At 41.6% G+C, this 20,305-nt stretch overlaps 1 protein-coding gene across 12 annotated transcripts in view; it reads right to left on the bottom strand.

The window, feature by feature from the left end:
- LOC118367597 (DNA-binding protein SATB1) overlaps positions 1-439 on the bottom strand; it is a 59,555-nt gene extending 59,116 nt beyond the window's left edge. For 4 of the 12 annotated variants that reach the window (XM_052494239.1, XM_052494244.1, XM_052494249.1 and 1 more), the window contains exon 1: positions 50-434. The gene's annotated coding sequence lies outside the window, so the exon portion shown is untranslated. Of the gene's footprint in view, positions 1-49 lie in introns of all 12 variants that reach the window. The other 8 variants (XM_052494243.1, XM_052494248.1, XM_052494251.1 and 5 more) reach the window with 4 other exon arrangements.
- Positions 440-20,305: the final 19,866 nt, after the last annotated feature.

The raw sequence follows: 20,305 nt of genomic DNA, 5'->3' as shown, positions 1-20,305 counted from the left end.
TTGAATTGAAAGAGAGAAAAAATGAATTCAGGAGAAAATGTCACAATACCTTCAAAGTTAGCAGTTACGGTGAAGACTCTTGTTTTCCATCAAAAGTTCAGAATTCTAATATAGTCTGCTCCACCTTGACGGATCCAAAACTGCTCAGGAAATTCCTACGGTTGAGAGGGACACACGAGCCGTCAAAACTGCACTCGCAAAGACTGCGCAAAGCTGAACTTCGGAGAGCCAGGATTGAGCGCAAATGCGAGCAACGTGTGCTGCGCGAGTGTGCTAGATTTGAGACTCGGCATGAGAGGAGGGTTTCTTTGAAAGGGTGGCAGGTAAACGAACCGCCCCTCCCCGTTTCTGATGCTCAAATCGATGATTTGCCAGCTGTGGCGCAGCTTGTCTCGTGCCCCACTTTGGTTTTTACAACGCTCTTCTCCTGGTGCGCTCTCCAAGGTCTCCAGGGAGCTCGACGCGGGAGTAGCAGATAGGAGCCGACTGCCAGGAGAGCGTTCACACTCATTCATTTTCATATCTATACGCCACATGTTTGGGTGTCAAGAAAAACGACTGATAATATAAAACATTGCATGTTCATAAGATACATTTGTTTGAGGGTGCGCATAGCCTATTTTTTCTAACAATGGTGCACGGCAAACGGATCATTATATTGTCCAAACTCTCAAATTGGTCCTGCCGGATAATATAAAACTATAGAGGCTTCCTAGGCAGTGGTTTGTAGTGTTGGTATCCAACCTGGTCTCAGAGCACAACATCAAGTATCAAATCAATTACAGCACCGGTTATCATAGCTTAACATTTCATCCATGGTTAACCAAACAAGCGATAAAATAACCACTTCATTGTTTCATTTCCATCAATGTCTGTTGAAAAGATAATAAAAACTGCTATACGAGACAAACTTGTTGAAAGGCTTTTGCATTGCAAAGATAACACACACACACACACACACACACACACACACACACACACACACACACACACACACACACACACACACACACACACACACACACACACACACACACACACACACACACACACACACACATTTAAAAATAACAGTAATTACATTTACAACGAATATAATGTAAAAAATAACAATAATAACATATAAATAATATAGCCTACTTTCTATGTAAGAAAAATGCCTTTGGTATTCTATACCTACCATTTAAATCACTTAAGGTAACAAGCTGTTGCTTCAGCCATACAGTAGCCGAAAATTGCGCATTGATGGCTGCTGTATGGCACAATCGAATTGAAAATCGTCTTGTGGTCGATAGAGTGCCACCTATAAGGCTTTATTAGTCCAAAGCTAATAAAATACTGAATTAGATTTTCTATCTAATTTTACTCTATTAGGTTATTGGATTATGCCTGTTTGAAAATGTGTTAACAATTTAACAAAATGCGGTTGGAGGGATAGGTGTTGAGAAAAAAAGAAAATGTACGTGTATTTAATTTGCTAAAAGTTCATTGCAGTCTATATGAGAGGTTTTCTCAAATTTATAGTAAAACAATTTAGATGAGTTTAGCTAAATCCTATAGTTTCACATGTATAAATATAGTAAGGGGTGGGTTGAAAATATAAATGCAGTGAGTTGAAAACATTTTGCCAATGTGAAAACGGGCGTAATACTTTGTAAAGCATAGGTAAATACATGTAGGTAACTTTGGTATGTTTCATAATGTGACTTAAAAATGAGTGATCGAAAGACTCGTCAATGATGGCCACGCACTGCAAACGGAATGCATTTGTAAACATTCAAAGGAACAGAGTGGTTGTATAACATGACCAAACTATGTAGCCTATGGGCAAGAAGATGTGGTCATTTCATTGTATAATTGCTTTTTCCTCAGAATCTGTTATCTAATACATTTTTGGAATAAGGCTAAAGGTACTTCTAGGATGATGTAATGAGGACTGTTTTTTAATCCTATATGATAGTCCTATATAGTCCTATATGATAGTTACAGAATGTTCTCTCTCTCTCTCGTGTGTGTCTGTGTGTGTGTGTGTGCGTGCGTGCGTGCGTGAGTGTAGAATACATTGTCTGGACTAAGTGATTGACAATTTGATCTTTGATTTATTATTTGAACGTGTACACAGAGCTACCAGTGGCTGCAGCTCAACATAAAGAACTAAACCAAAATCACAGAACGAGTTGTATCATAACAATGACTTTACTGGTAGGCCTACTACTTTGTAACAATTAAGATTGAGTGTAATGTTAACTATTTCAACTGGTTGCAGGATATATATATATATATGGATGCAGGTTTATTGTAAGGCACAGGAAGAAATACTTCTCAGAAAGGTGTTTTTGTTGTGGGTTTGTAAATCCACAAAAGCCATTTTGGTTTCATGATGAGTTATATCTGAAACCTACATTTAAAACATCAGTTTCTCCATATGATTCACGATTGCACGCACATTTACTGCACTCTCATGGGAGAATGAAGTGGGTTCCAAAGTTACAGTTAAAGGGATTCGGAGTTTACGTTTATGACTGTTATTTTATGTTTAAGTTTGTAATTTGCCTCAGTAGAATTTTAAGATATGGATAACAAACAATGTAAGTATTTACTCAAATGTAGGCTATCCTCAACTTGATTAGTTGCTGAAGCACTGATATGTTTTTCCCACTTTGGCCACAAGGGGGACTACTATGACGTTGGCATCAGACAGATGACAGAACTCAGAGGACGGAAGCAGAAAAGTGATGACCTTTTCTCCCCATAATCCTGATTTCTCACTGATCAGTTTGGGGACATTTTATACAATTATTTTGCTTTTCATCTCATTGACCAAAAACCACACATTAACTTTACAAAACTGCTAAATGTAATGGTAATATGTTTGAAACTGTAATAACTGTATAATAACTATCTCTATAGAGACATTACACTTTGATAGTTGTGAGTATTGGAGAAGTATTACGTATATTCCAAATAGCAATGATAATGCATATCATCAACTATTCTGCACTGAGCTATAGTAACATGGAGACCTCTCTTGCTACGAATATGGTTAAAAATAACAGAGATGTGAGAAGGGAAGTTAACACAAATCATGATCAAGCAACACCATGGGCTGGGTCCATGAAACATTTTAATTGTCTGTGTTTTTCTGAAGACGGTAAACAGTACTTTTAAGATTACAAGGGTTCAACACTCCAGAATTAATGTTTCCAACCAACTTAATAGCAAGACATCATTGCATTTCCACCAAGTGGGTCTATTTTAATTACAGACTATTTTCTACTGAATGTAATTTGTCTAAAAAATATGCCTTGAGCCACGAGTCAGACGTCTCGTCTAAATCTGGAATGTGTTTTATTGTTTTGATTTTGCGGTTACTGTTTACTGCTCGCTTGAGTTACTCTCTTTCATAATTAACTTCTCATCACCTTTTATGCTTAACATGAATTCCCGAGGAATCCAAACTAGCACTTGTCATCTACTTGTGTTTTCCAGCATTTCATGTTGTTTACTGATAACTTCACTATTTCAAAGGGCCGAACTCTATTTTCACCCCTTACAAATCAAAGAGGGAATGTGAACTCAATCCCCCAATACCCTCCCTTCTTTGTAGCCTCTACCTTTCCCCAATTCTGTATGTGGCAATGGGACCATAATGTCTAACTGGATGTGTTCTGCTGTGTTAAACATGCTCACAGCCCAGATGATGCTATTCATCCTCATTCATCTGCTCCCTCAAGATGCTGCTGTGCTCAGTCAGGGAGGACTCTGAAGAGGAGAACCAAGCAGAACAGTAAGCTGACCCACAGAGGCCCTATCCAAACTGCACATGCCTAATATGCCTACTGCACTAATGGTGTGTCAGTCAGTCAGGTTCGCAGTCCTAGGTTCTCAGTAAAAGTATTTATCACGTCTGTTTACCCACTGGTTGTTAATGGCTGCTAAATGTCAGTAAAGTGTATCAAATACAATTTATTGTCCATTAGTTACAGCGAACAACAGAAATGTGTCTTCCGCTCTGTTCTCCCCCCCACCCCCTAGATATCACGTATACAGGTGACATGAGCACAGCGTCAAGCTGCAGTGCAGAGCATGTTGTGGGGTTAACGATAGGGGAATGTCTTGAGGATGTGAACTCCTGTAACTCCTATAGTAGCTCAGTTGGTAGAGCATGGTGCTTGTAGCGCCAGGGTAGTGGGTTCGATTCCCGGGACCACCCATACGTAGAATGTATGCACACATGACTGTAAGTCGCTTTGGATAAAAGCGTCTGCTAAATGGCATATATTATTATATTATTATTATTATAACCCAGCAGCCCTTCAGTTGCCAGATCAATTCCGACCGTTTTTTTCCAGCGCCTGGACTGGGTTTCATACCTGCTACCTTTTGGCCACAGGTCCAACTCTGTAGCCGTTGGCTAACTTCCGCCACAAGTGTATGGCTACACACTCAGTCAGAGAGGTGTTGTAATAACAGAACATTCAACAGTGCATTTCATTCCCATGTCATTCAAATTAGTCATGTGAGACCATCCTTCCAAACCTCTTCTAGTTGAAGCCTGGGCTTCCAAGGCTAAATCTATACTTACTGTCACCTTTATGCTTCCTGTAAGTGAAAAACAAGACAAAACAATGATCTTTCAGTTGTTGCAATCCCATTTACATGTCAATACTCACTTGCTCAGTTATTGGTAGGCTACAAGCTGAGTTTACAGTATGCTGAAACATGCCATAGACAATGACAGTAAGTTCCGTTAATTAACTCTCCTAGTCGTTGAACTTTATCTAACCTGCGGCCCTTCACTCCGAGCTGCCTGGTCTGACATGTCTGCCAATACAAAACATTTGGAGTCCCCACAATGCCCCTGTCTGTGTGTTTGACATGCATCTCAGCACGGCGCTCCAGTCACAGCAAGACATCATATCTTCCAGGAGAGTCTATTAGCCGTGCTTAATTAAACTAATGTAATTAGACAGATCCAAACTCACACGACTGAATTGTTGATAAGGAAGCGGCCATGAGAGGAGTAGTGTTGCCACATCCCCTGGCTAGGCATTATTAATGGTAGTCCTACCTATTCCACAGTAATACGCTCCTCGCTGAGCTTGAGAGCTTGTGTGTTGATAATGTGTCTATTTGTGAATTAAATGCTTGGGATGTAGCCTACTGTATCTGAAGTTTTTCAGATTTTGTAAAACTAACGATGGATAAGGATTGATAGAACAAGCCATGTTCATATTGTTAACAAGAAAACTTGCGACTGGCAAATTACATTCATTTTGTCAAACATATGTTGGGTGGGCCCAAAGGATGCTGACAATCAATGACTGATGAACACCAAAGGAGATTTTCTCTCTGTCATGATTTTGATTTGTTTGGAGTCATTGTGTGTGAGTGAGTCATTGAGAGTGTGAGTGAGTCCTTGAGAGTGTGTGAGTCATTGAGTGTGAGTGAGTCATTGAAAGGGTGAGTGAGTCATTGAGAGTGTGAGTGAGTCCTTGAGAGTGTGTGAGTCATTGAGTGTGAGTGAGTCATTGAAAGGGTGAGTGAGTCATTGAGAGTGTGAGTGAGTCCTTGAGAGTGTGTGAGCCATTGAGTGTGAGTGAGTCAATGAGTGTGTGAGTGAGTCACTGAGTGTGTGAGTGAGTCATATTCTGTGAGTGAGTTACTGAGATTGTAAGTGAGTCATTGATATTGTGAGTGAGTCATTGAGAGTGTGTGAGTCATTGAGTGTGAGTGAGTCATTGAAAGGGTGAGTGAGTCATTGAAAGGGTGAGTGAGTCATTGAGAGTGTGAGTGAGTCCTTGAGAGTGTGTGAGCCATTGAGTGTGAGTGAGTCAATGAGTGTGTGAGTGAGTCACTGAGTGTGTGAGTGAGTCATATTCTGTGAGTGAGTTACTGAGATTGTAAGTGAGTCATTGAGAGTGTGAGTGAGTCATTGATATTGTGAGTGAGTCATTGAGAGTGTGTGAGTCATTGAGTGTGAGTGAGTCCTTGAGAGTGTGTGAGTCATTGAGTGTGAGTGAGTCATTGAAAGGGTGAGTGAGTCCTTGAGAGTGTGTGAGCCATTGAGTGTGAGTGAGTCAATGAGTGTGTGAGTGAGTCACTGAGTGTGTGAGTGAGTCATATTCTGTGAGTGAGTTACTGAGATTGTAAGTGAGTCATTGAGAGTGTGAGTGAGTCATTGATATTGTGAGTGAGTCATTGAGAGTGTGTGAGCCATTGAGTGTGAGGGAGTCAATGAGTGTGTGAGTGAGTCACTGAGTGTGTGAGTGAGTCATATTTTGTGAGTGAGTTACTGAGAGTGTGAGTGAGTCATTGAGAGTGTGTGAGCCATTGAGTGTGAGGGAGTCAATGAGTGTGTGAGTGAGTCACTGAGTGTGTGAGTGAGTCATATTTTGTGAGTGAGTTACTGAGAGTGTGAGTGAGTCATTGAGTGTAGGGTACTTTAAGCCTATGGCCAGGAGTTTTGCTTGACCATGTGACCTAATTTCCCTTGCTATTGAGGGGAAATGAGTCATCACTCAATTCAACTGACTCCCAATTACCAACACATACTGGACTGTGTTACTTACTGTAAAGAATAAAGATTTACAGTACAGTAGTAGTAGCAGTACAGTAGCAGTACAGTACAGTGCAATTGCATACAGTGTATTGAGAATGGCAGAAGTATCTCTGCAAATGAACAGAGTTCCAAAAAGTAACAGGGGAGCACATTGAGTTACAATTTGAACTTTCTCTGCTCCTGCATCTCAGGATATGGTTGTTGAAGTCGTTTAACAATGAACTCATTACTAAAGGGCCAGCTAAACTCAAGATATCAAGGGCATTGGATTTTTTCTGAACAATAGTCTTCCTATCCTATCTCAGAACAAAATGAGGACCTTGACTTCTGCCAGGGCATGAAGTAATATGCCCTCGTACGTTATTGGGTGACTCGCTATTCAAAGTAATGAGGTCGCCAATATGTCTTCCAATAGTTTACTCATGCAATTACCAAGAGTTACTTTCATACATGTCATTGTTTTTATTTTGTCAATATGTGAGACAGTAAGAGCGTCAATTAAGTGAAGTCACATCTGACTAAATATAAAGTAGCCTACACTCCAGATGACATGGATTGTATCACATCGCTCAAATTGTTTGAGAGAGAAGAGTAAGACGTCTGTGTGGGTAGAGATGTGAGGAGAGTGGAACGTACTGAGAGATATATTTACACTATTTGGTTATGTTGAGGAGCCACGTCAAGTTATTCCACATAATAATATAGGAGTGGAATGCATGATGTAACCATGGCAATGTCTGTAAGCATCAGGGCACACCTGAAGCCAATCAGAGGTGGGATGGTGTGATGGGGGGGAGGGGGGGGGGTGAACGTGTCGCAAGTGTCAGCTTCATTAAAGTCATCAAAACACTTCAGCCTAGCATTTAAGGCCTGATTCAATTAACATTTGTCCTAGAAGATAAATAATTGAGAGAATAAAAGGTATCCGTGTTAATCAATTCTTACTTTCCATACTTTCTTTGCTTTATCTTTGCTTCCATACTTTGCTCATTGCAATGATGGAACTGTAAAACACCTGTGTAAAACCTTTAAATGTCGCTGCATGTTCACGTAAGGCTTGTGCGATATAAATACTATGTGGCAGGTCATTTCTTCGCTTCCATACTTTGCCTTATTATACGTTATGCCAGACTGTTGTACTCTACAATCATACAGAACATGAAACATGAAATGCCAAAGTAGTATTAAATGATCCATAACATAGTATTTACAGAGCCTTCAGAAAGTATTTACACCCCTTGACTTTTTCCCTCATTTTGTTGTGTTACAGCCTGAATTTAAAATGTATTCAATTTGGATTTTTGGGTCACTGGCCTACACACAAAAGCTGAAATGTCTAGAGTCAATGATTATTCAACCCCTTTGTTATGGCAAGCCTAAATAAGTTCAGGAGTAAAAGATTGCTTTATAAGCCACATAATAAGTTGCATGGACTCACTTGTATGCAATAATAATGTTTACGCTAATTGTTTTGAATGACTACCTCAAAAAAATACAAAAGGCAGACATTGAATATCCATTTGAGCATGGTGAAGTTATTAATTACACTTTGGATGGTCTATCAATACTCCCAGTCACTTCAAAGATACAGGCGTCTGTAACGGTTTTCTAGGTGTGAAGGAGAGTCGGACCAAAATGCAGCGTGTAGATTGCGATCCATGTTTAATGAACAAACGTAACACGAATCTAAATACAAAAACTACAAAACAATAAATGTAATGAAAACCAAAACAGCCTAATACTGGTGCACATACACACAGAACAAGGAACAAAGACAAATGAAGATAAACACAAAATACTTTGACCAGGGCTGCTCCATGCAGACTGACAGCTCCTTGCAGACTGACAGCTCTGGCTGCTCCATGCAGACTGACAGCTCTGGCTGCTCTATGCAGACTGACAGCTCTGGCTGCTCCATGCAGGCTGGCAGCTCTGGCTGCTCCATGCAGGCTGGCAGCTCTGGCTGCGCTGAACAGGCAGGAGACTCCGGCAGCGCAGGAGAGGAGGAAGGCTCTGGCTGCGCTGAACAGGCGGGAGACTCTGGCAGCGCTGTAGAGGAGGAAGGCTCTGGCTGCGCTGAACAGGCAGGAGACTCCGGCAGCGCAGGAGAGGAGGAAGGCTCTGGCTGCGCTGAACAGGCGGAAGACTCTGGCAGCGCTGTAGAGGAGGAAGGCTCTGGCTGCGCTGAACAGGCGGGAGACTCCGGCAGCGCAGGAGAGGAGAAAGGCTCCGACAGCGCTGGAGAGGCGAGGCGCACTGTAGGCCTGATGTGTGGTGCTGGTACTGGACGGAGGACACGCACAGGAAGCCTGGTGCGGGGAGCTGCCACCGGAGGACTGGGGTGTGGAGGTGGTACTGAATAGACCGGACCGTGCAGGCGCACTGGAGCTCTTGAGCACCGAGCCTGCCCAACCTTACCTGGCTCGCCTGCCCGGTCTCTCTAGCCCCCCGGTAAGCACAGGGAGTATGCGCAGGTCTCCTACCTGGCATAGCCCTACTCCCTGTGAGCCCCCCCCAATACATTTTTGGGGCTGACTCTCGGGCTTCCGTCCGTTGGCGTGCTTGCGTCGCCAACCTCATTCTCCTGTAACCTTCCGCGCACTACTCCATCGAATCCCAGGCGGGCTCCGGTACTCTCCCTGGGTCGACCGCCCACCTGTCTATCTCCTCCCAAGAAGTATAGTCCATACTGTACTCCTCTTTGGGCTGCTCCTGTTGCCTCTTCTCCTGCTGCACCTTTGGGCGGCTACACTCCCCTGGTTTAGCCCAGGGTCCTCTCCCGTCGAGGATTTCCTCCCATGTCCAGAAATCCTTCTCACGCATCTCCTCTTTGGGCTGCTCCTGCCTGTTGACACGCTGCTTGGTCCGTTTGTGGTGGGTGATTCTGTCACGGTTTTCTAGGTGTGAAGGAGAGTCGGACCAAAATGCAGCGTGTAGATTGCGATCCATGTTTAATGAACAAACGTAACACGAATCTAAATACAAAAACTACAAAACAATAAACGTAATGAAAACCGAAACAGCCTAATACTGGTGCACATACACACAGAACAAGGAACAAAGACACTAAGGACAATCACCCACGAAACAATCAAAGAATATTGGCTGCCTAAATATGGTTCCCAATCAGAGACAACGATAAACACCTGCCTTTGATTGAGAACCACTTCAGACTGCCATAGACCTAACTAGAACACCCCACTAAGCTACAATCCCAATACATACACACCACATACAAAAACCTATGCCACACCCTGGCCTGACCAAATAAATGAAGATATTATCCCTAAGCGGATAAAACCGCTTAGGGATTTCACCATGAGGTTAATGGTGATTTTAAAACAGTTACAGAGTTGAATGGCTGTGATAAGAGAAAACTGAGGATGGATCAACAATATTGTAGTTACTCCACAATGCTAACTTAATTGAAAGAGCGAAAAGAAGGTAGCCTGTACAAAATACAAATATTCCAAAACATGCATCCTGTTTGCAACAAGGTACTAAAGTAATACTGCAAGAAATGTGGAAAAGCAGTATTACTTTTTGTCCCGAACACAAATCCAATAAAACACATTACTGAATACCACTCTACATATTCCCAAGCATCGTGGTGGCTGCATCATGTTATGGATATGCTTGCAATCATTAAGGACTGTGGATTTTTTCGGGATAAAAAAGAAATTGAATTGTGCTAAGCACAAGCAAAATCATCCACTGGTTCAGAAGAAAGGTCTTTTGTTTCTGGACATTTTGAGCCTGTAATCGAACCCACAAATTCTGATACTCCAGATACTCAAGTAGTCTTAAGAAGGAGTTTTGTTGCTTCTTTAATCAGGACAACAGTTTTCAGCTGTGCTAACATAATTTCAAAAGGGGTTTCTAATGATCAATTAGCCTTTTAAAATGATAAACTTCGATTAGCTATCACAATGTGACATTGGAACACAGGAGTGATGGTTGCTGATAATGGGCCTCTGTACGCCTATGTAGATATTCCATACAAAATCTGCCATTTCCAGCTACAATAGTAATTTACAACATTAACAATGTCTACACTGTATTTCTGATCAATTTGATATTATTTTAATGGATAAAAAATGTGCTTTTCTTTAATTAACAAGTACATTTCTAAGTGACCCCAAACTTTTGAACGGTAGTGCACCAAGAAGATATTTCTGTATTTCATCTTCAATACATTCACAAAAAGTGATTGTGGGGTATTTAGCTGGGTCAGAGAAAAAACAACAATTTTAATCAATTTTCAAAGCACTATATATCACATACGTGTTAAGTCAACATGCAAAGATGAAGGTTTTACACAGCAGTATCAAGCTGATCGTATTGTTACATCATTGCACTGGGTCCTGCTGAGTCCTTCAGTCCCACCATCTCCACATTAACACTATCCTGTTCTGGTTTACCCATACAGTAACCCTACATCCCTCTATGCTCCAAGTTGCTTCTGACAGCAGCTTAGCCTCCCTCCTCCCTCCTATTAAACCCAACCAGGGGGTGTGGAGGGCCTCAGGGCATCAGCACGCACCTCCCCCCGCTCCTGGTTGCCCCCGGTGACGGCGACAGAAGTCTGTAATTGCCACCTCGTCAGACGACTTCATTAAGGCCAGTATTGTCTGTGCAGCTGAACTGCAGAGGATGGAGGGAGACAGTGACAAGAGGAGAGAGCGAGAGGACCCACAATGCAATTACTGCAATGCTGTGACAGGTGGGGCCCACATCCACCATGTCTATTGGGCCATCGCGCATGCTGGGGAGTGCCGGTGTAGACGCGTCATTTTTCACCCCCCTGTCATTAGCTGGTAATGATTGGATTATTTTGCAGATGAATCGCGGTATACGTCTTACTCACAAACACTTCCTAGAGATATTAATCAAAACCATCAAGGCAAAGCAGTCGGAGAGAATTAAAATAACAACATGTCTAAATAAAAAACGACAGTAATCCCTCAATGTGTTTGTAACTCCTTGGATATATTCGTGTTGAAGTGGCGCAGTCTCGGTTGAATTATTTTGTTACTTGTGACAGTTCTTATGAAATGATATATGTCTCCAAGTAATTATCTATAAGAATATTAAGTCTCACAAAGGAGAAAGCCGTTGCTACTGCAATAGGCAGACAACGAAGAAAACTCAATGCTGATAACTACCTTTGATTCAGTGAGTGCATTTAGATTCAGAAATAACAGGTGCTTTTCATTGTACTTGGTAATGTGACTTTAACTGTCAACTAAGCCAGTTGCACTATAATCTGAACCAGGCCTCACTAATGACATGGGTACATTATACACTTCAATACCAAAATGGCAATTATTCTAGAGTTAAGTATGGGTCCATTTTAAGCCATCATTGACTGGAACCCTATGAGAGAGGGATGTGATGTGAAGGCAGGTGAACTCCCTCTCTCCAGCAGGCCAGCTCCACACATTCCCTTCATCCTTTCAAATGACACGTGACTGACATGGCCCTCGGTGAAAGGATAGTATTATAGTCATCCACTGCTCTGGGAAGGATCCGTGGGGTGGTTCAGCCCATGCCAAGCGCTTCAGTTGGCCGAGAGCCCCCTGGGAGGCTGGGGCTTAAGTCTCCATGGGCCAGTAAGCCCACAGGCCCCGTAGCCCAGGGAGATGCAGCAAATCACGAGAGCACCTTGGCAGTGGGTCCCCCCTTGCCTTAGAACTGCTGAAGCTAAAAGATGGCTAATGGTGGCCAAATACAGTGCGAGTGAGTTTGGGATATTGGGGAGCGTGTCTTTAGGTTCATCTGGATTGGCGTCGATAAGGAGCCTCAGTCATCCTCCTCTTGCTATCACTACCCTGCACGGGGTGAAAGCTGAGTGTGACGGTCAGTTTCTGTGTGTGTGTGTGTGTGTGTGTGTGTGTGTGTGTGTGTGTGTGTGTGTGTGTGTGTGTGTGTGTGTGTGTGTGTGTGTGTGTGTGTGTGTGTGTGTGTGTGTGTGTGTGTGTGTGTGTGTGTGTGTGTGTGTGTGTGTGTGTGTGTGTGTGTGAAGGTGGCATTTGATGGGGGAGTGGCAGCCCATTTCCTAGATGCCAGCAGTGAGCTGATGCCACACCAAACACATTCCTTTCACAGAGAACAGAGGCACGGTCAACACCATGCCAGCACTCAGGCCCTGAAGTCATCCCCCTTCTCCTCAACTAGAGACTGTCAGTGAAGGCATGACTGTCCTATGGAATATGTGGGATATGAGAAGATCACATGTTGAATTAAATCAACGGAATTATGCAAGTGGCAGGTTGACAAAAAGAGAGGGGTGTAAAAGGTTTGATAAATACATCAATGTGACTGCATTGAAACTTTTCTGTCCAATGTTTTGCCCAAACGTGTGCTATTAGTCCATAGAGAGGAGAATTCTGAGTACAGAAGTGGCCCTTAAAATCCACAGATTCAATGAGAAAGCCATGAGCATCGCATATTACTTTTTTGGGGGTGATTTTCTTTGTGAGGGTGTGTTGCTGGAAGGAACACTGAAAGAAAAAACAGAAGTCCATAAAAGCTATTCAAACAAACTTGTTAATCAGTCACTCAAACTTAAGTATTCCATATTTCAGATCATTTCAGAGGTTGCGGGGTTTCAGCCCTCAAGAGCCCCAATGCTCTACCAAGGCTTAAATGATGACATGGAATGATTATGGCACAGTTAAATAGCGGTGTAATGAGCTAATTAGCCCTATTGACACCCATGGCTGTCTCAGTGGTAGATCAGGTATCCTTTACACAGTCCTTAATCACAACAGATAATACTATTTAACCCTGACATACTAACGCTGGGCAATGGAGACCCACAGTGATTTCTGTATTCAGATATTGTAATTTTAAACTCTGATACATTTTAATAAAATGTGCTCTTCTTGTATCCTCCAAACATGTGTACATTCATTTTCAAATCAATATTTATTGTCGGGAAGAAAGATAGTACTGAAAACCTTTCACAAGCCCATGTTACTGTTGAGACCTCTATCTCATGTAAAACAAAAAATGCTAAAACAACTTCCCATCTCTTCTCATTTTGTGTTGCTTGATGTGATTTCATGGAATAAACCCATGCTATTTTACACAAAATGGCATGTGAGGAATAAACAGAAACGTTTTGGGCTGTTTCTCAGTTCACTTGTCTTTGTACCTTGAATTCTTTGTGGTCTAGAAAAGTACTGGAAAAATTGTGTTGAGGTACTTCAGGTAAATTGAGGGCGTTCTGAAAAGAATTACTGCCACAACAAAGCATGGGAAAGTTGAAAGTATTTGTTCAATTCATATGTTGAGTCATACCATAGGTACTGTAAGCGGTGGGGTGTCATTTTCAGAGTTCATTTTGACATTTGGATAGTATTAGTATTAATCTATCTACTGTCAAATTTGACATACCAATGGGGTGGCAGGTAGCCTAGTGGTTAAAGCTTTGGACAGGTAACTGAAATGCTGCTAGATCGAATCCCTGAGCTGACAAGGTAAAAATCTGTCATTCTACCCCTGAACAAGGCAGTTAACCCACTTTTCCTAGGCCGTCATTGTAAATAAGAATTTGTTATTAACTGACTTTCCTATTTAAATAAAGGTTCAAGTCAATACTAACCCTAATAAGACACTTTAGTCATCACCTCCGTGCACAAAACATCGATTGAATTGTTCAAATAATAGTCGCTGAGGCCTATTTTTGTTCTTCATAACTCACAGTTGAAGATATTCACATTTTATATTCATCCAAGGTCTGTCAGGTTTTTAGATGATGTGATGCTAGGGCTCATGTGATGTTGGTCAACCCACATATACATGGTCCATGAATCGGCATATGAGAACGTGAGTACATTGCTTTGAAAACAACAATTGGACATCTTGGATGCAGTCTCCAGTTCTTATTATACCTCAGTGATTGCAGCCTGCCTCAGCCTCACCACTGAGCGCCTCACCACTGAGCGCCACATCACTGTCTGTCTCAGTAGCCTACTGTAAAGAAAAGTCATTATTAGAACTTCGTATCCAATTTTTTGCTCCAGCTGAGGAAGGCCCCATTTAACGTTAACTTCTTACTTCATCCTTCTAGTTGGCTCAGTAATACGAGCCAACAGTGTGTTCAGAAAGTATTCACACACCTTTGCTTTTTCCACATTCTGTTGTGTTACAGCTTGAATTTCAAACATATTAAATTGCGATTTTGTGTCACTAATCTACAGACAATACGCAATAATGTCAAAGAGGAATTTTGTTTGTAGAATTTTTTTTATAATGAATAAAAAATGTAAAGCTGAAATGTCTTGAGTCAATAAGTATTCAAACCCTTTGTTTTGGCATGCCTAAATAAGTTCAGGAGTAAATATGTGCTTAACAAATCCCAAAGTATGTTGCATGGATTCATTCTGTGTTCAAGGATAGTAGTTAACATTATTTTAGTTATGTTAGTTAACACCATTAATGTTTCCCTTTGCTGTGACAATGGTGATTGAATCAATGCAATATTATCCACTTTAAATGCAACATACCGAAAACAAAATGAACTATGCAAGACTCCGAATGCAAAACTATGTAATTTTGTTGTAGGCAGAACACATTGGAGTAGGATTCTATTGCACAACTCAGCCCGACTCAGCCTGCACTCTACACAGACCAGTGCGGCATAACCAATCAGAGCTGCAGTAGGCCTATATTATTTTGTTCATATCCTTTTCTAGTTCGTGAGTTATTATCCCACTTATAGATCATTTGTAGTCAGCAATAGGGGAGTGATTGCTTCCTACAAGAGCACAAAACTTTGAAATGTGAGTCAGGTAAAGAGATTTTACATCATCATTTTGAAAAATCCTTGAATAAACTAAGTAGCCAATAGGCAGAGGGGAGCTAACATAATTTGTCTGATTCTCTGTCGTAATGGTATGGGAATAATAATGCATTTTGTTTTGTAAAGTGGTTCCTTGCATCAAACAACACAACAACATTTTGAGTCACCTCCTTGTCTGAAGGACAAGTGGATAAACATGTTAATGTCACGCCCCGCATGTTCTTTTCAAAAGTCTCATGGAATGTAGGGCTACATTGAAGACCACACATTGGCTGCTACTGTAGGCTGAATGATAGAACAGCTGTTTCCATGTTATTATGGGATGCATTTTCCCCATTGTTTTGATGTTAGGCCACTTTGGTTGGCCTACATTGTGATCAAATAGCCACAGTAGCCTACTTGGTCACTGGTGAAACTGTCATTTAAAGCGGGTACAGCCTCGTGCGCTGGAAGTTGCACAGAAGAAATGTACTCAGTGCGAAAACAATTTGAGGGAACATTGGTTGACACGAATCCAGATCTCAAAACAAACAAAAAACACAACAACGTAATATGAGCGCAACACTGGCAGAATCCAATAGTTGCAAGATGAAGTACATTTTGTATCAGCTGCTGTCCCACTGGACACGCGAGTGACTGCTAGACTGACTCTGTCTGTTTCTCCAAGTGGCCACCTGGGAAGACCAATTAGGCGTTCCCATGGAGAGCGATGTGGCCCTAATAACAAATGGAATATGAAGAAGCAGAATCAATTACACTGATGCTGACCCTCAGAAGGAATGTGACTACGGAAAGCAAGGTGGTACACAAAAGCATTTGTCTCAAGAAAACATTTGGGATGGAATATGCAACTTTTCAATGCAAGGCCTCTCTAAAGTCATGATGTGAACCATAAGAACAGGAGGAAATAGTCAGTGAGTTTATGTTGTACACAGGTGGTCCTGTAGCTCAGTTGGTAGAGCATGGCGCTTGTAACGCCAGGGTAGTGGGTTCAATCCCCGGGACCACCCATACGTAGAATGTATGCACACATGACTGTAAGTCGCTTTGGATAAAAGCGTCTGCTAAATGGCATATATTATTATATTACAATGCACAATGCACTGTAATGAGATTTCAATAATGCAGTTTTGGGTCCAAACCACTCTCAAACTTTGGCAGAATGCATTTTGTTATACCCTTGTAATCGTGATGGCTTAATCCTTACTTACCTAAATGGATTGCAAACCTAAATCATCTGGAATTTCAAATAGCCACTGATTCAAACACTTTAGTGACAGTTACCTTCTCTAGACTTAAACCTCCTTTGTAGTGATACAATGCAGGGCTACATTTTTTACAAGGAAATGAGATAAACAAGTTCTCACAACCCATTTCACTTCATGTTTTGGAAAAGGTATGGCAAAAAAACAAATTCATTGAAGAGATATGCAGTGCATTTTGGGTGATTTCCTCTCATTTATGTTTCGGGAGCCGTCAACAAGATGCAGAGAGGCGTCAGCGAAACAACAGATGTGTCACGAATTCCGCTTCCTGAGTCTGTGTTTGCCTGTGTTTCTGTCCTGGAGTGTGTTTCCGGTGTCCTGGAACGCACCCTGTCAGGTTGCCGGGCGAATTAGCTTGTTGGGAGATGATGTTCACCCGCACCTGTATCCCATCAGTAATCTGCACACCTGTCCTGATCATCACCTCTCCCCTTCAAAAGCTCTGACCTGACATCCATTCCCTGCCGGATCGTTAGCCATGAACAGTATGTTGTGCCCACGAACCAGCCTCCAGTTTATAGAGTTTGTTTTGTTTTATTGTTTTGTACGTCTTGCTTGGCTTTAATTTACCGCCGTTTGTTTTGTCTACAGCCATTCACCCGGAACCCATACCCCATCCCTGACATACCCCATCCCTGTCATACCCCATCCCTGTCATACCCCATCCCTGTCTGCTCGTCGCCAGTGTGTTGTTATCCATTGGATCAGCCTATCCACTCCCATCAACCCACCTCCGCTGCCCGCTCCTCCACCCGGAACTATCTACCTCCACGTTCTCATTGATTAATAAATACTCACCATCTTTATACTCACCTTGTCCTGGTCTGCTTCTGGGTCCAATTCTGGTAAATTCTGACAAGATGCACCTCGAGAGATGGGAAGGATAATGAAAAGTTTGATTATCTAAGTTGCACCCAGTTTTTTAGACAATCATTTATACAGAAATGTAATTCTGAATACAGTTCTCTTAATTTGACTTTAATTAAACAATGCTGGTACTTTCAATGACCAAATGTTCCCACACGGCTAAATGGAAGGCCCCAAACCATTAAGAAGAAAATAAAGTTGGTCCCAGGAGGCTGTGCTAGAATCTGATCTGCCGAAATGACAGCTGATGGCTTAAAAAAGATAATTAACTTTTCAATTAGTGCTGCATCTGACATTGCCGTGGTGTCTAGTCAAGCAACTAGACTGCTGTTTAGGGAGACTTGGGTAATAGATTGACACACTTTGCACTATTTAGGCATTTGAAAGATGTTTTTTTTTTAATTGTGAGCATTGTTGTGCTTTGAAACTTTGTCAGATATTGTATTTTTCCAAAATATGTTTGCTATTAGCTCTCATAATGACATAGAGTCTGGAAAATGATAGTTATACATCCAGTGAACACTAATAAAATCCTAAATCCAAGCACTGTTTTTTATTTAAAACACTACTTTTACCCTGTTTATCAAGTGTTGGAAAAACCTGTCAATAATCAACTGACTGGATTTCTTGATGTCTATAGGATTCTCTCAGGTATGCAATCTGGTTTCCGCTCAAGTTATGGATGTGTCACTGCAACCTCCTCAATGATGTCACCATTGTCCTTGATTCTAAGCAATGTTGTGTTGTTATTTTTATTGGCTTGGCCAAAGCTTTTGATACAGAAGACGATTCCATTCTCGTGGACTGGCTAAGGAGTATTGGTGTCTCTGAGGGGTCTTTGGCCTGCTTTGCTAACTACCTCTCTCAAAGAGTGCAGTGTATAAAGTCAGAAAATCTGCTGTCTCAGCCACTGCCTGTCACCAAGGGCAAGGGAGTAACCCAAAGCTCAATCCTAAGCCCCACACTCTTCTCAATTTAGATCAACAAAATAGCTCAGGCAGGAAGCTCTCTCATCCATTTACATGCAGATGATACAGTTTTATACTCAGCTGGCCCCTCCCTGAAATGTGTGTTAAATGCTCTACAACAAAGCTTTATTAATGTCCAAAAAGCTTTCTCTACCATTAACCTTGTTCTGAACACGTTCAAAACAAAAGTAAAGTGGTTTGGTAAAAAGAATGCCCCTCACCCCACAGGTGTGATTACTAACTCTGAGGGTTTAGAGCTTGAGGTAGTCACCTCATACAAGTACTTGGGAGTATGACCAGATGGTGCACTGTCCTTCTCTCAGCACATATAAAAGCTGCAGGCTAAAGTTAAATCTTGACTTGGTTTCCTCTATCGTAATTACTCCTCTTTCACCCCAGCTGCCAAATTAACCCTGATTCTGATGACCATGCTAGATTACGGAGACATTTATAGATCGGCAGGTAAGGGTGCTCTCGTGCAGCAAGATGTTATTTACTATTCAGCCAGATTTGCCACCAATGCTCCTTATAGGACACATCACTGCACTCTCTACTCCTCTGTAAACTGGTCATCTCTGTATACCCGTCGCAAGACTCACTGGTTGATGCTTATTTATTAAACCCTCTTAGGTCTCACTCCCCCCTATCTGAGACATCTACTGCAGCCTCCATCCTTCACATTGAAACACCCATTCTGATGGGCCTTCATTTCTCAGAACAAGAATAAACTGACAAGTTTCAGAAGAAAGTTCTTTGTTTCTAGCCATTTTGAGCCTGTAATTGAACCCACAAATTCTGATGCTCCAGATACTCCACTAGTCTACAGAAGGCCAGTTTTATTGCTTCTTTAATCAGGACAACAGTTTTTAGCTGTGCTAACATAATTGCAAAAGGGGTTTCTAATGATCAATTAGCCTTTTAAAATGATACGCTTCGATTAGCTAACACAAAGTGCCATTGGAACACAGGAGTGATGGTTGCTGATAATGAGCCTCTGTACACCTATGTAGATATTCCATAAAAAATCTGCCGATTCCAGCTACAACAGTCATTTCCAACATTAACAATGTCTACACTGTATTTCTGATCAATTTGATGTTATTTTAATGGACAAAAAATTTGCTTTTCTTTCAAAAACAAGGATATTTCTAAGTGACCCCAAACCTTTGAACGGTAGTGTATATATATATATATATATATTTATTTTTTAATCCCAGCCCCTGTCCCCGCAGGAGGCATTTTGCCTTTTGGTAGGCCGTCATTGTAAATAAGAATTTGTTCTTAAACTGACTTGCCTAGTTAAATAAAGGTTAAATAAAATACATCAATAAAATACATAATACTCATACATCCACTTGTTGTAACTATCACATACAATACATACCATCTTTCCATGTGTTACTGGTAAGGTATTTGAGCAATATTAGATGAAATATCCTACCTAGTCTTTTGTTCCGAAGCTACAGTATCTCTTGAATGTGTTGTTTTCAATTAGTTCATGATTCCTCATTTCCTCTTAATATTAAGGCCCACACTGTGTTTTAATTGAAGTGGCTATGTGGCTGTGTGCAGTGACGTGGGGACAATGTGCTAGCTCCGCACTACTCATTAGCCTGACTGTGGCATACACCTGGGGTTCATCCAAACCAGGGGTCAGAGGGTAGGGGAATTTGTACGATAATTATTGACAAGCAGATGTTATAAAGTCATTTATGGTAATGCAATCATAATAAATGGCTTTTGTTGCTGGGTGGGGAGTGGGGGGGGGGCTTGATGTGGGAAAGGGCGGGGAATGGGGAGGCAGTTTACATTTTTTAAAACAAAGCTGTCTAAG

Source organism: Oncorhynchus keta, chromosome 34, assembly GCF_023373465.1.
Source record: "Oncorhynchus keta strain PuntledgeMale-10-30-2019 chromosome 34, Oket_V2, whole genome shotgun sequence".
Classification (NCBI taxonomy): Eukaryota; Metazoa; Chordata; class Actinopteri; order Salmoniformes; family Salmonidae; genus Oncorhynchus; species Oncorhynchus keta.
The sequence above is the reverse complement of the archived record's forward strand: the minus strand, read 5'-3'. Positions and strand labels throughout refer to the sequence as shown.